Here is a 14,245-nt window from a genome sequence, read left to right on the forward strand (position 1 = left end):
TTACATAATCCAATAGTATGAGTTGTTAAATAGATTTTGGATTATGTAATCCGGAAGTTTGTTAAATAGATTTTGGATTATGTAATCCGGAAGTTGTAACTTGTAATTGAGTTTTGGATTAGGTAATCCGTAGTGTAAAACATTTACTTTTACTTTTATCTTTTTTATTAAAGGGTGATTTTGGAAATTTCAAAATTTATGGAGGTGGCTGAAGAAGTGATGGAGGTGCAGGAAGAAGATGGCATTAGAAAGTCATGGTAATTTGTTTGAGTTCGGGCCCATTTTGCTTTCTGGCCCAAAATGTTTTATATACATACCCCTTTTTTCTGTTTTTCTAAAGAGCCTGGGGCCATTTGACTTGCCCAGAATTTTTGCTACTGCCACTCGAGTTTGTTATGCATCCATCACTTTCTTAAAATCCTGGCCCATTCATTTTATTCTGCATTTTTGTTATTAGAACTTCCTCTTTTATATTTCCACCACCACTTTTCTTAAACAATCTAGTAAAACTCTATAAGTGTGTCCAAAATTGAATATATCATTATTATTCTTTTGAAATATAAGGAGTAGTGATTTAGTAATAACAAGAACTAAAATGACTGTTACCGAGTAATTTATTTTATCCTTGTACTTTTTAAATTGTTGTTTGAAATTTTTGTTTGTATAAATAATAAAAAAATTACTATTTTTTTTAAATGAGTTTAATTTTGATACATAATTTTTTATATTAATCAATTAAAAATATCCTAAATATGATTTTTCAAGCCATTATTATAAAAAAAATAAAAATTCATAATCAGATGATAACTTATAAAGGATTAATATTAAATTTAGTTATCCAAGAAAATAGTAAACAAATTAGTAATTAAACATTTTTCAATTAAAAAATTTATTCTTTTCATTTTTCGTTGATACATGCTAGTTCGGAGCTTCGTGGCAATTTTGCTTGCTCCATCGCGTTAGGGTTTTCATAGTTTCCCAAAACAAGTTCCTAGGGTTTGTTCATTCAGGCAAAAAAAATGATCGACTTGTTGTTGACGAAGCCCAATTGGAACGACGTCGTAGACGAAGAAGATTCAATTCGATCCGGATTGTCCCTTCTGAGCGACTTGGAAACCGTTATTTGGTCCGCGGTGGGTCGCGCCGAGGCGCGTTTATGGCTCTGCAACACCGTCGCGGGTTTCAACTGCGTGACTTTACTCGATCAGGGTGACCTGTTTCGGGCTTCGCTAAGAACACGAAGGACGAAGCGTGATTTGGCGTCTCAGCTTCTGCATTTCTTGTTTGACACCTCGCCCCACAAACTGGGTTCCGTTTTGGCTCGGAGGAGTCACGTGCTTGAGAATTTTTTTCAAGGTTAGTTCCGTTTGCGCATTCTTTACTCTTTTAAAGTGCTGTTGGGAGTAGTTATTGAAGTTGCCGTTAATTGGGAACGAGAGCTCTGAATTTTGGTTGTGTTGCAATTTGTATTGACTCTTAAACACTGAAACCATAAAATTGTGGCCACTGTTGCTCGTCGCAATTTCAAGGTTTTTTAAAATTCTGATAAGTTCTCGTTGCAATCATATCATAGGAAACTGTGGGCAAATACTGGTGATTTGCTGTCGGAATGCTGTTGCAGTTTCTTGGATTGGTTCAAGCCCAGAGGAAATCACCCGGGCCTCCTAACCAAGGTTCACAGGTATCATTATGCAATCTTTTCTTCTTACATTAAAATATTATTATTAGAAATCTCACAAACATTCTATAATATATAAAGACATAAACATAAAGCATTATACTTATTTACATTAATAATCCTTAAATTAAGGTAATGAAAAGTAAGCAAATAGGAGAAGTGGTCCGACAAAATATAACTTTAGAGTATTCTAATATATTTTTCACATATTGTACCATACATAAAAAGGAAGTTTTTGTTTAACCAGAATGGAGAACAATTGTAGGTGGATGATGCTAAGATAAACGAACTTGAAGTTTGACTTGGTTTGGCAAATTTACACGCAAGCCTTTCTCACTGGAAGGATGCCGAAATCTGTTTGCAAAAGGCCAGAGAGTTAAAGGAAGACTCACCAGCAACAACACACTGAAGGCAAGAACAAAACAATGTGTTATCAACAGGTTGAACTTATGCTTTTGCTCTTGTTTTAATCAAATTGACATTTCATATGTTTGAACGTGATTGTACCAGCTATTAGAAGCTCTCACTGCTAGCGGTTCTGTTTGAACCAAACTACGTGCCAAGCAAGATCTTGATGGCTTCTTTGATACTGAAAATTGGTTTTAATGCTGTTGCTAGATGTCTACTTTGTGATGCACTTAGAATAGAACCCACCAACCGCATGGCTTGGTATTACTTGGGATTAACTCACAAGGCTGATGGCCGAATAACTGATGCTGCTGATTGCTTCCAAGCAGCTTCCTTGCTTGAAGAATCAGATTCCATTGAAATCCATTTCATTTTTTCTTGTCACTTTCCAAAATGTATCTTTTTTTTCCTTTTTTCCATTTTATTCTTGTCATAAGAAACTACGTTCCAAGAAAAATAGTTGGGTTATATCCCAGAGTAGAAAATAAGATAACACTGAGATGATGAACTGTAAAGAACTTAAGGGAGTTTAAGGTGTTTGGTTACTATTTTGCTTATAGGTATGAGATGCTTACTTGAAGAAGGTAAACTTGTTTTATTTGCATACACTATCCTTTGTAAAATATTGTTGTTAAGTTTGTGTGAGAACTTGGTTGCTACTTATTCTATAGTTTGATAGGAAAGATAGATATATATTTTATTATATTTATTAAGTATATTTGTTCATTATGGGTTAAATATGTTTTTTACTCTAATGTGTTCACATTGGTATATCTTAAAATCTTTATAATAAAAAAATTATTAAAATAAGTTTATTAGGTTAAAATATTTCATGCTAACTCATTACAGATGCTAACTCATTACTGATTATAATATTGTAATACAATTTACACTGTAAATTCGTTTTTTACATAAAAAGAAATACACTAATAAGGTCTCATTCCTTTTCTTACTACAAGCATTCAAAATAAATAAAGTTTCTCATTACTGATGTGTATTACTAATTATAATATTGTAATACAATTTACATAAATTACATAAAAAAAATACACTAATAAGGTCTCATTCCTTTTCTTACTACAAGCATTCAAAATAAAATAAATAAAGTTTGGACTAGGGACAAAAATTAATTTCATCTTATAATATAAGAAAAAAACATATTTAACTCATTCATTAATAATATTTTTATTTTATGTTTTATTTTAATTATTTATTTGATTATAATAAAAAAATGTAAAAAAAATATATTTTATTAATATTTATAATATAATTGATTATGTAAAATATAACTGTCTTAAAAGAAAGTTACTAAATTAATTAAGAAAATTCATTATCAAGTCTGGTGGGAGGACATTTACCAATGGTTTAAAAGAGCTTAAGAGCATCTAGAATGATACACTCTTGCACAAGTTCTTGATACATCAAGATTAAGAAGTTTATCTAACTTTTAGTCCTAATGTGAACTACTTAAGAATTTCAATTAATTTTCATAAACTACTCAAAAAAATATGTGAAATAAATATTTAAAAATGTGTAAAGTGGAATAACTAAAATTAATTTTAATTAGTATTTCTTTGCGATCAAAATGTGATCTTATTTTTTCACCAATTTTAATGAATTGAAACAAAACCCAATGCCTTTAAGCACAATTTTAATAATTTAAATATATTTTTAATTCATTAAAATCACTATAATGTGAGCTTTAACTAATTTGAATTTAGTAAAACAATGTGATTATTGGACTTTGAAATGTTTAAGTGAAATTAATGGATTAAATGGAATTTAGTAAAATTAAGTGATTATTGGATTAACTTGTGATGAAAATAGTTGCAATTTTAATTTTACTTTCCGTTATGAAAATACTATTTTACTAAAATGTATTAAACTAGCTAGAGCAGCTGCAATCGAATTCACGATAACTCTGGATCACTGGTCCTCGCCAGCCACCATCGATTATTTTCATCTTCCATTGAAGAAGTCCATCTCGTGAAATGAGACATTATTCTGAAGAACCTTTCGAAAATGATGAAGGAGTTAGTTGAAGTCGCCAGTTTCTACTGTTTCTCTTCGGGAGGAATCTTCTTCGATACTATGGATTCGGACAATTTAATCGTCAACTTTACCCTCCGATCTAGGGGGTTTGTGCACTACCGTTGCGACCGCGACATCATCATGGATATGGATGTTAACAGCTTGGTTGGGGTGCTGAACTATGCGGATGATGATGACACCATCACCATTAAAGTCGATGACAGTTCCAACATCGTGAAATTCACAATTGAGAACCCTAGTACGTGATTTAGTTTTTTTTTTTTTACGAATTAATTCACTTTGTTGTTCTTTAAAGCACAGGATAAGATTTCCCATTCCGAGATGAGGCTGGTGCTGATGGATATTGCTAAACCCGGTATGATACTGCCGAATGCGGACCTAGAGTATGAGTATAAGCCATGGTTAAGATGCGATCGTCCGTCTTTGCTAGGATCTACAATAATATCATTTGTACTATCGGTAGCGTAGAGGTTGTCATTACCGTAAACAAAAAGTATGTAACATTTTCCGATCAAGAAAGTGATGGTTTTGGACCTGCAGAATATATCTGCAGAGAAAATACTTTGCCCAATGTAATAATAATAATAATTATAAAAGATCATCGTACAAGATAAAAAGTAAAGTCATTGTACAAAATAAAATGTTATAAAATATAATTGTATAAAATAATAGTTCATGCATTCTATCAAATAAAATATCATAAAAGTTCATCTTACAACTTTTTTTTGAGAATGGAAAAATTATAGTGGTTAGTTTTCAGTTTTAAACTAATTTTCTTCTATATTTTTAAAATTGAAGATATTTTTAAACTAATTTTCTTCTATATTTTTAAAACTTACTAGATATTGATTTTAAAAAATAAAAAAAATATTAATTTAAAAAATTTGAAAAAACAGTTTTCAAAATCAAACATCATAAAAATTCTGTATATATAGTTATATTTTCAAATACGTATTCAAGTATCTTTTATTTTCGCTATTTTCTCCTTCTCTTAGATTATCTTTTTCCCAATTAGTCCAAGTAATCATCTTCCTCTACCTAGGAACTCAAAGATTTCAAAAATTCAAAGGTTAGACGTCTCTTAGGATTGAAATCCAAACCCCTAATAATAATAAAAATAATAAAAAATCATTGTACAAAATAAAATATCATAAAAGATCATCGTATAAAAATAAGAGTATTTTCATCTTCCATCAAGATGTTTGAAGTCCATCTCGTGAAAGGAGGCATTATTCTGAAGAACCTTTCGAAAATGATGAAGGAGTTAGTCGGAGTCGCCAGTTTCCACTTCTTCGATACTATGGATTCGGACAATTTAATCGTCAACTTTATCCTTCGATCTAGGGGTTTGCGCACTACTGTTATGACCGCGACATCATCATGGATATGGATGTTAACAGCTTGGTTGGAGTGCTAAACTATGCGGATGATGATGACACCATCACCATTAAAGTTGATGACGGTTCCAACATCGTGAAATTCACAATTGAGAACCTGGTACATGATTTAGGTTTTTTTTTTTTGACGAATTAATTTACTTTGTTGTTCTTTAAAGCACGGTATAAGATTTCCCATTCCGAGATGAGGCTGGTGCTGATGGATATTGCTAAACCCGGTATGATACTGCCGAATGCGGATCCAGAGTATGAGTATACAGCCATGGTTAAGATGCGATTGTTTGTCTTTGCTAGGATCTGCAGTAATTTCATTAGTACTATCGGTAGCGAAGAGGTTGTCATTACCGTAAATAAGATGTATGTAACATTTTTCCGTCAAGAAAGTGATAGTTTTGGACCTGCAAAATATATCTGCAGGGAAAATACTTTGCCCAATGTAATAATAATAATTTTAAAATATCATCGTACAAGATAAAAAGTCATCGTACTAAATAAAATGTTATAAAATAATAGGTCATGCATTCTATCAAATAAAATATCATAAAACGTCATCTTACCACTTTTTTTGAGAATGGAAAATTATAGTGGTTAGTTTTCAGTTTTAAACTAATTTTCTTTTATATTTTTAAATTTGAAAATATTTTTAAACTAATTTTCTTCTATATTTTTAAAACTTACTAGATATTGATTTTAAAAAATAAAAAAATATTAATTTAAAAAATTTATTTGGAAAAACAGTTTTCAAAATCAAACATCATAAAAATTCTGTATATATAGTTATATTTTCAAATACGTATCTTTTATTTTCACTATTTTCTCTTTCTCTCTTAAATTATCTTTTTCCCAATTAGTCCAACTAATCATCTTCCTCTACCTAGAACTCAAAGATTTAAAAAATTCAATGGTCAGACGTCTCTTAGGATTTAGGATTGAGATCCAAACCCCTAATAATAATAAAAATAATAAAAAATCATTGTACAAAATAAAATATCATAAAAGATCATCGTATAAAAATAAGAGTATTTTCATCTTCCATCAAGATGTTTGAAGTCCATCTCGTGAAATGAGGTATTATTCTGAAGAACCTTTCGAAAATGATGAAGGAGTTAGTCGAAGTCGCCAGTTTCCACTGCTTCTCCTCAGGAGGAATCTTCTTCGATACAATGGATTCGGACAATTTAATCGTCAACTTTATCCTCCGATCTAGGGGTTTGCGCACTACCGTTGTGACCGCGACATCATCATCATGGATATGGATGTTAACAGCTTGGTTGGGATGCTGAACTATGCGGATGATGATGATACCATCACCATTAAAGTCGATGACGGTTCCAACATTGTGAAATTCATAATTGAGAACCCTGGTACGTGATTTAGTTTTTTTTTTTTGAAGAAGCACGGTATAAGATTTCCCATTCCGAGATGAGGCGGGTGCTGATGGATATTGCTAAACCCGATATGATACTGCCGAATGCGGACCCAGAGTATGAGTATAAGCCATGGTTAAGATGCGATCGTTTGTCTTTGCTAGGATCTGCAATAATATCATTAGTACTATCGGTAGCGAAGAGGTTGTCATCACCGTAAACAAGATGTATGTAACATTTTTCCATCAAGAAAGTGATGGTTTTGGACCTGCAGAATATATCTGCAGGGAAAATACTTTGCCTAATATAATATAATAATAATAATAATAATAATAATTAATAAAAGATCATCGTACAAGATAAAAAGTCATCGTACAGAATAAAATGTTATAAAATATAATTGTATAAAATAATAGGTCATGCATTCTATCAAATAAAATATCATAAAAGGTCATCTTACAACATTTTTTTAGAATGGAAAAATTAAAAACAGTTTATAATACGTAAACCGTTTATATATCTTAAAAAATTTGAAAAAACAGTTTTCAAAATCAAAATCATAATAGTTATATTTTCAAATACGTATTCAAGTATCTTTTATTTTCGCTATTTTTTTCCTCTCTCTTAAATTATGTTTTTCACAATTAGTTCTTATGTTATTCATGAAAGACCTGTGTCAAAGACAATGATACTTACACGAAACCCACGGCTATGTATCTTATTCCTTGGATGATTATCGACTAATTGTGGCATGGTATGATCTGTGGGCAGTAAGTTTAATTAATTGATTATCATTTGAAATTAAAGTTGGGATTGAAATGTAGTACTGTAAGACTGGTTAGTATTACATTTTGAAAATTGTTAAGAATTTTTATTATTAACACTGATTCATTCAATTTGAATGTAATTACCTCTTGTAAAAAATACTAATAGAAGAATATTTATTTAAAAAATCACGTCTGGATTATTCTTATACAAATTTTGCAGTTATAGCTTTTAAATTATATTGTGTAATCCTATGGACAGAATTAGGCTATACCCTGCATTCCTTCCTATTACTCCTTTGAATTTGGTGGTTGTATCCAGAACGCAATGAGTCGTCGTAAGTGCTGATTGGTCAAAATATAAATCGTTTTGTTGATAATCGTTGCTGCATTGAATTCAATTGCATCAATGGCGGGGGTTTCTCAAGTGCGGTGACTGCGGTGCTCTTTTGAGAACCGTAGAAGAAGCCCAAGAGCACGCCGACCTCACTTCCCATTCCAACTTCTCTGAATCCACTGAACCGGTTCTCAACCTCGTTTGCACCGCTTGCTCCAAACCCTGCCGATCCAAAACCGTTAGTCCAATCCACAATTCTCGATTCTCATTTTAGGGTTCAACGATTTTCTTCTTATTTCTTTTATATATGATGTATGTGTGTTATTAACTGAATCTGTTACTGTTATTTTTTCTGTTGTTTGGATCACGTATACAGGAGTGATTTGCACACTAAAAGAACCGGTCACTCTGAGTTTGTTGACAAGACTTCCGAGACCGTCAAACCGATTAGTTTGGAGGCACCGAAGGTGGATGCAGCTGCTTCGTCGGAAAACCCTTCCGGCGCCGCATCAACTGATCAAAATGAAGGTGTTTTTTTAAATTTAAACCGAGTTAATTAACATGGGATATTCCTAATCTAAAATTGTAGAGTTATGAATTAAAGGCTGAATTACGTGTAACATGTTTTCTTAATCCGTTTTAGTTCCTACTATTTAGATTAGAACTGAATAGAAAGTGTGTGGGTTAAGGACTAAATAGTAAAGATCCTGAAGGTACAGGATCAAACGAGTATTTAAATATAAACAGATTTCACCATTATTCATTTAGGTAGAATGATGGAATTCGATTCTTTAGTTAATGAATAATTGTGAAGATGGTGTTGTGGTTTTAGTTTGTACTTTGTCTGATTGTGATGTATGATGTTAACGCAGAAATGGTTGTTCCCGAAGTTGACAAAAAGCTGCTTGAGGAACTCGAATCAATGGGTTTTTCAACGACGGGCTACGCGGGCGCTTCATCACTCTGGTGAACTTACTCGCAGTCTTGCATAGTTGTGTAGTAGTGTCTTTACTGGTCCAAAATTGTAATATTGTCGTATTTCTGTTATTTTTTTCCAACTGGTTTGTTTTTTGCTTTCTCATGTGAGAAGACTAATATAGGCTTGTGTAGTTTAGGTGGATGAAATGGAGGATCGTCCAAGTAAAATAAATAGAGGAAGACCAGTTATGTTTAGCTTGCATGGGGACTGTTTTTATTGAAAATGTGATTTGCAATACAGCCTAGCAGCATTGCTTGATCCTAGAGCTAATCTCACCTAGTGTGACGAGGCTTGATTGCTATTGTAGATTTTTTAATTTTTCTTCCTGCCTTGAAAATTATTTTATTTTGATGGGATAGTGATAGAAAAGGGGAATAATGAGATGGTGTGGTAAGTTTATTATAGAAGGAAATTTAAAAGTTAGTTAGCTGTTTACAGCGGTTGCGGAAGGGGGCTGAGACTTTCTTTCAGGAAGTCTATATATTCTTCTCTTATCTGGTAGATGGAAGGAGGATTATTGTTTTGTAACCGGGAAGGCCCTATTTTCCTTTCTAAACCTTGGTTTGGAAGTTTTCTGAGAAGTAATACAGTTTTGAGGGACTGCCTCTACAATTTCTTTTTTGTGTTTTACCTTCTCTGTGAAGGCTCCTAACAAATAGTTTGTGATCATCTTTAGTTATTATTGCATCATTGTACATTTCTGGAGTATGTTAGCTGCTTATGTATATGTAAGTGAGTACAATTGATTATAATAGTGCCTTTTGTCATGGGACATTCTTGGACGCTTGGGAAATGTTTTAGTCATATTTTCAAAAATATTGCAATACTTTATTAATATTTGCATATATCTGAACATTTATAGTTATCAATACTCTATGTAGATATTATTAAATTCAATTTCTCCCTTCTACAGGTAATGCTGGCCTTGAGGCTGCTGTAAGTAGAGCACGAGAATGATTCTGACATAGACCAGATGCCCTTGGTACAGTATTATATTATTACTATCTCTCTTTGTTATTGTGTGCTTAACTGTTGATTGCTGCATAAGTAACAAATTTGATGTTGCAAACTTAAACAAAAATAAGTCTAGTTCAAGTAATGTATAAGTGCCAAAATTTGTTCAGTGTAATCAACTTGCATCTCTAGTTTCTAACCTGCTGAATAATGATTCACTCAGGTACCTGTCAACACCAAAATTGAGGCTCCTAAACCTTCTCTTACTCCTGAAGAACTGAAGGCCAAACAACATGAACTAAGGTATAAAACTGAATTCAGAAAACATTCATACTAAAGGGAAAAGTTATGAAAGAGTTTTAATATTATTATGGAGAAAGGACTTGAGAATAATTTTATAAATGTATTGATTCACTTGATGGAAGTAATGTATAATTATGACCCAGGGTAATCCCTAATTCAGATAACATTAACACTAAAGGGTGAAGTTACGAAGCTATTTTAGAGTTTTAATATTTTTATGGAGAAAGGAGTAGAGAATAATTTTAGAAATGTATTGATTTACTTGATGAAAGAAATGTTTGATGATGACCCAAGGTAATCCCTAATCTGCTTTCACCTGATCTTTAAAGGACACAGTTGATGCACTCTTTATTTTCCTTAGTAGCATAGGATGATTAAGTTAACACCTAATGCGAATGTGTACTGCACCCTGAGTCCCTGATTTAAAATTTTAGGTAGTCTTGAAGTTGTTAATTATTAGAAATTAGAAATGTGTCTTCTTCTGTGTCCTCTACCATTTCATGTCAGTTGTATAAATGCCATTAATACACGACAATATTAATGTTATTGAAATTAGTGTCGATGTATTGAGTTCTGGCCTTGTGTTCAGTTGATATTGTCATAAGTTCATAACATAATGGCCTTTTGTTCTGGCCATTAATACACAAACATGTAGATTTTTTATATTATGTAGTTTAGCACATATGCACATGTGTCCAGAGCTAGTGTACATGGAGTTACTTTTTAACCCTATTTATTATTGCTTATATATCTTTAGATTGTGTAATAATTTGACTTTAAAACTATAATATCAAGGGAGAGAGCTCGCAAAAAGAGGAATAGAAGAGAGCAGAAAGAGAAAGAGAAAAGGTATTTTGTGGATTCATCCATTTGCTTCTCACTTATTTCTTGTGACTTTCTTTACTGAAATACACTTTGTTTAAAATTTTTACATCATGGAAAATATGGGGATGTGCTTGTATGAAGACTTTGTTAGAGATATAAAACCAACCATGGTTCTCCATGTACGTTTTTTGGCTTTTGGTATTGGGAGAGTTGGTCCCTGACATGGTGTATGACTCTATGACCCATTGGTCCATGAAGGGTTGAATTTTAGAACAACATAATGAATCTTGTTTGATGCATGTGATGTGATATGAAATCATCTTGAGCCTCCACTTTTATTTTATTTTTCGATTACCAATTTAATTATATTGAAGACTATACGGTAAATGGACTGTTGTTGTTGACATATTGGTAAGGTTTGGGTTGATTAAAAGTAAGGATGACCTAAACCCTAAACATTTTAAGCCATTGATTGAGTAACTGACTTCAAACATAGAAGTTTAACATAGCCATTTAAGCCTATGTGAAACAGAAAATTGCTTGAAGCCAGTTAAGGTTTCACAAAAAATGTGCTAAAAGGGGAAAAAAGAAGTTTCACATAGGCTTAAATGGCTATGTGAAACTTCTATGTTTGAAATCAGTTACTTAATCAATGGCTTAAAATGTTTTTAGGCATTCTTTGTACTAATTTTTCTGCTCTTATACAAGTCTAGTTATTCCCATGCAGTTGGACCAGTTTATAACATTGTAATATAGTATTTCTAAATACGTTTGTCCATATTTGTTAATGACTTTGGATTGTCATTTTCTTTATTTTTATGAAGGAGAGAATTCGCATTGGTAAGGCTTTGCTGGAAGCAAAGAGGATTAAAGAAGACAATGAGAGGAAGCGGTCTGGCTTAGCTAATAAATTTACTGTTGCACATCTTGTGTTTTGTTTTGAATGCAGTTGGCTACAATAAAATTTTGTTCCTCTTGCAGGTTGTTGGCCTTGAGAAAGGCAGAGAAAGAGGAAGAGAAAAGGGCTAGGGAGAAAATCAAGCAAAAGTTGGAAGAAGACAAGGTTTCAACATTTCCTAACCATTTTGTTCTCTCTCTTGATCTTTTATTGAGCCAGTTCTTACCTGGCTTTTGAATCAGATCATAGGAACTGTCTTTAATTGGAATATGAATGTGAAATATATAAGTCCTAATTCAGTCCTAAATCTGTGTTGCTTACATCTATTTGATTTTGGTTTACCTTATGCGTTAAATCCAGATCGTTTGTCATGTGGCTGTTGTTGGATACTGATAATACATTTTGGGATTTAAATTTATTTTCCCTCAAGATCATTAACTTTCAAGACATGATTGCTTAACTTTTTGTCTCAGTCTCTGGTAAAAAGATATAGAAGTCTAGGACATTAATTCAGGCTGTATATGTAAAGATAAGTCACCATTGTCCATACATGGTTGTCAAAAATGAATAAAAATTGTACTTTATTGATAAAAAGTTATTTATATCTGATAGATTTATGATCTTTTGAATTATACTATATTGTTTACATTTTGGAGTTGCATTACACTTGGCATTTAGGTTATCCAAGTTATAGGTTAGATAAAAATGGTTGAGTTATGCTCCAACCCACAAATAAAATGTTCTGCAATATGCATATTAATGAAACCTATTTCAAAAAAGTTTGGTGAAAGAGCTAATTTCTGTTTTGCCATTTTATTGTTTTAATGAAAGAATTGAATGATTTGAGATACACATAAATAGGAGCATTAAGTGCAGAGAAAAATGTGTGAAATTTGAAGATACAGTGACTATTTGTGTTCAATGAAAGTTTCCGCAATGCCCATTTCCATACATGCTATACCAGAAACACCCATTCCGAAAATGACAGTCTACTTTTTGTTATTGCTAATCAAATTAAATATGGACAGAAGGAGCTTATGCATTTTGAACAAAACTGTTGGTAACGAAAAATAATCTTGGAGTTTGCTACTAACGCATTTATGGCTGCATGAGTTTTTTAGAAAAACTTGAGGAGTACAACAAGCCTTTTTCTTTCAAAAGATGGCATAGGAAATCATATATCTTTTATCACGGAATTTAAATCAAGTCACCTTGTTTGTCTATTATGACAGGCAGAAAGAAGGCGGAGACTTGGATTGCCTCCAGATGAACCTTCAGCAGCCAAACCTTCACCAGCACCTGTTGTGGAGGAGAAAAAGGTATGATCTTGGCCAAAAAAGTTATGGGAACTTTATTTTTGTCAGTTACATGTTTATTTGAAATTTGTGCATGCAGAGTTTTGTGCCTGTTAGGCCTGCCACAAAAGCTGAGCAAATGAGAGAGTGCCTCCGTCCTCTCAAGCAAAACCACCAGGTACATTATTGGGAACACCTTTGTAGTTGAGAGTATTAATAACTGTTTGATAGTTGATGAACTGGTGTCAATCTAACGTTGAATAGCATTAGCTTTAGAAACGTTAAAGTAGGTATTAAATATATTACTTAGGGAAAACTTCTATATGCTGTACTTATGAGTTGCATGACTCTAAATCTGGCTTTTGATCTCTGCTCTTCCCTCTATTGATTATATCAGAATTCTATAATGAGGAGAGGTGTGTGATCAAGCTCTTTGAAATATATTGTCTCTTTTATTTATCTTTAAGTTGGTATCAGAGTGGGTTGATCCCGCCATGCTGGTATCAGTCTTCTCCATCAAAGTATTCGCCGTCCGTCGTCATAGTTTTCTCCGGTATCCACCGGATCTGAAGTGTCTCTCCAAGCGATGACCAACCCTGTCGGTCTTGAAAGCAGATTCTGCTCCACGTGGCACCACGTGCACACTCTTGGTTTGTTGTTGTTAGGTGCGTGACATCTCGCCAAACCTCCTGGTCTCTGTTTTGACCGCGAGTTCTTCATTTCCGGCATGGTTTGAGGCCAAACCTAGGGTTCTCTATTTGTTTATTGGTGGTTGTTTCTTCTCTCTCAGTCTCCACTGTCGATAATGTCTTTTGCACCTGCTGTCTCCTTCTCCGAAACTCCCACCATTACTTTTGAAAAATTGAATTGGATAAATTATCTCTCTTGGGTTGCATCAATTGAACTTAATAGTGTATGTTGATGATATAGTCATTCCAGGGAATGATGCTACCGGGATATCTCAGCTAAAGGAACACTTGTGTAAAGA

At 32.8% G+C, this 14,245-nt stretch overlaps 1 long non-coding RNA gene and 1 pseudogene across 2 annotated transcripts; both read left to right on the forward strand.

The window, feature by feature from the left end:
- The first annotated feature begins 896 nt into the window (after window positions 1-896).
- LOC137808797 (uncharacterized) lies at window positions 897-2,675 on the forward strand. Of its 2 annotated transcripts, none has more exons than XR_011080738.1 (4): window positions 897-1,356; window positions 1,574-1,681; window positions 1,926-2,089; window positions 2,189-2,675. It is a non-coding gene; the product is annotated as an uncharacterized lncRNA (long non-coding RNA). The 2 variants fall into 2 exon arrangements; XR_011080737.1 differs by having other exon boundaries at window positions 1,944-2,089.
- Window positions 2,676-4,177: 1,502 nt separating this feature from the next.
- Window positions 4,178-13,607, forward strand: LOC137805717 (uncharacterized; annotated as a pseudogene).
- Window positions 13,608-14,245: the final 638 nt, after the last annotated feature.

The sequence above is a fragment of the Phaseolus vulgaris genome, chromosome 3 (genome assembly GCF_000499845.2).
Source record: "Phaseolus vulgaris cultivar G19833 chromosome 3, P. vulgaris v2.0, whole genome shotgun sequence".
NCBI lineage: Eukaryota > Viridiplantae > Streptophyta > Magnoliopsida > Fabales > Fabaceae > Phaseolus > Phaseolus vulgaris.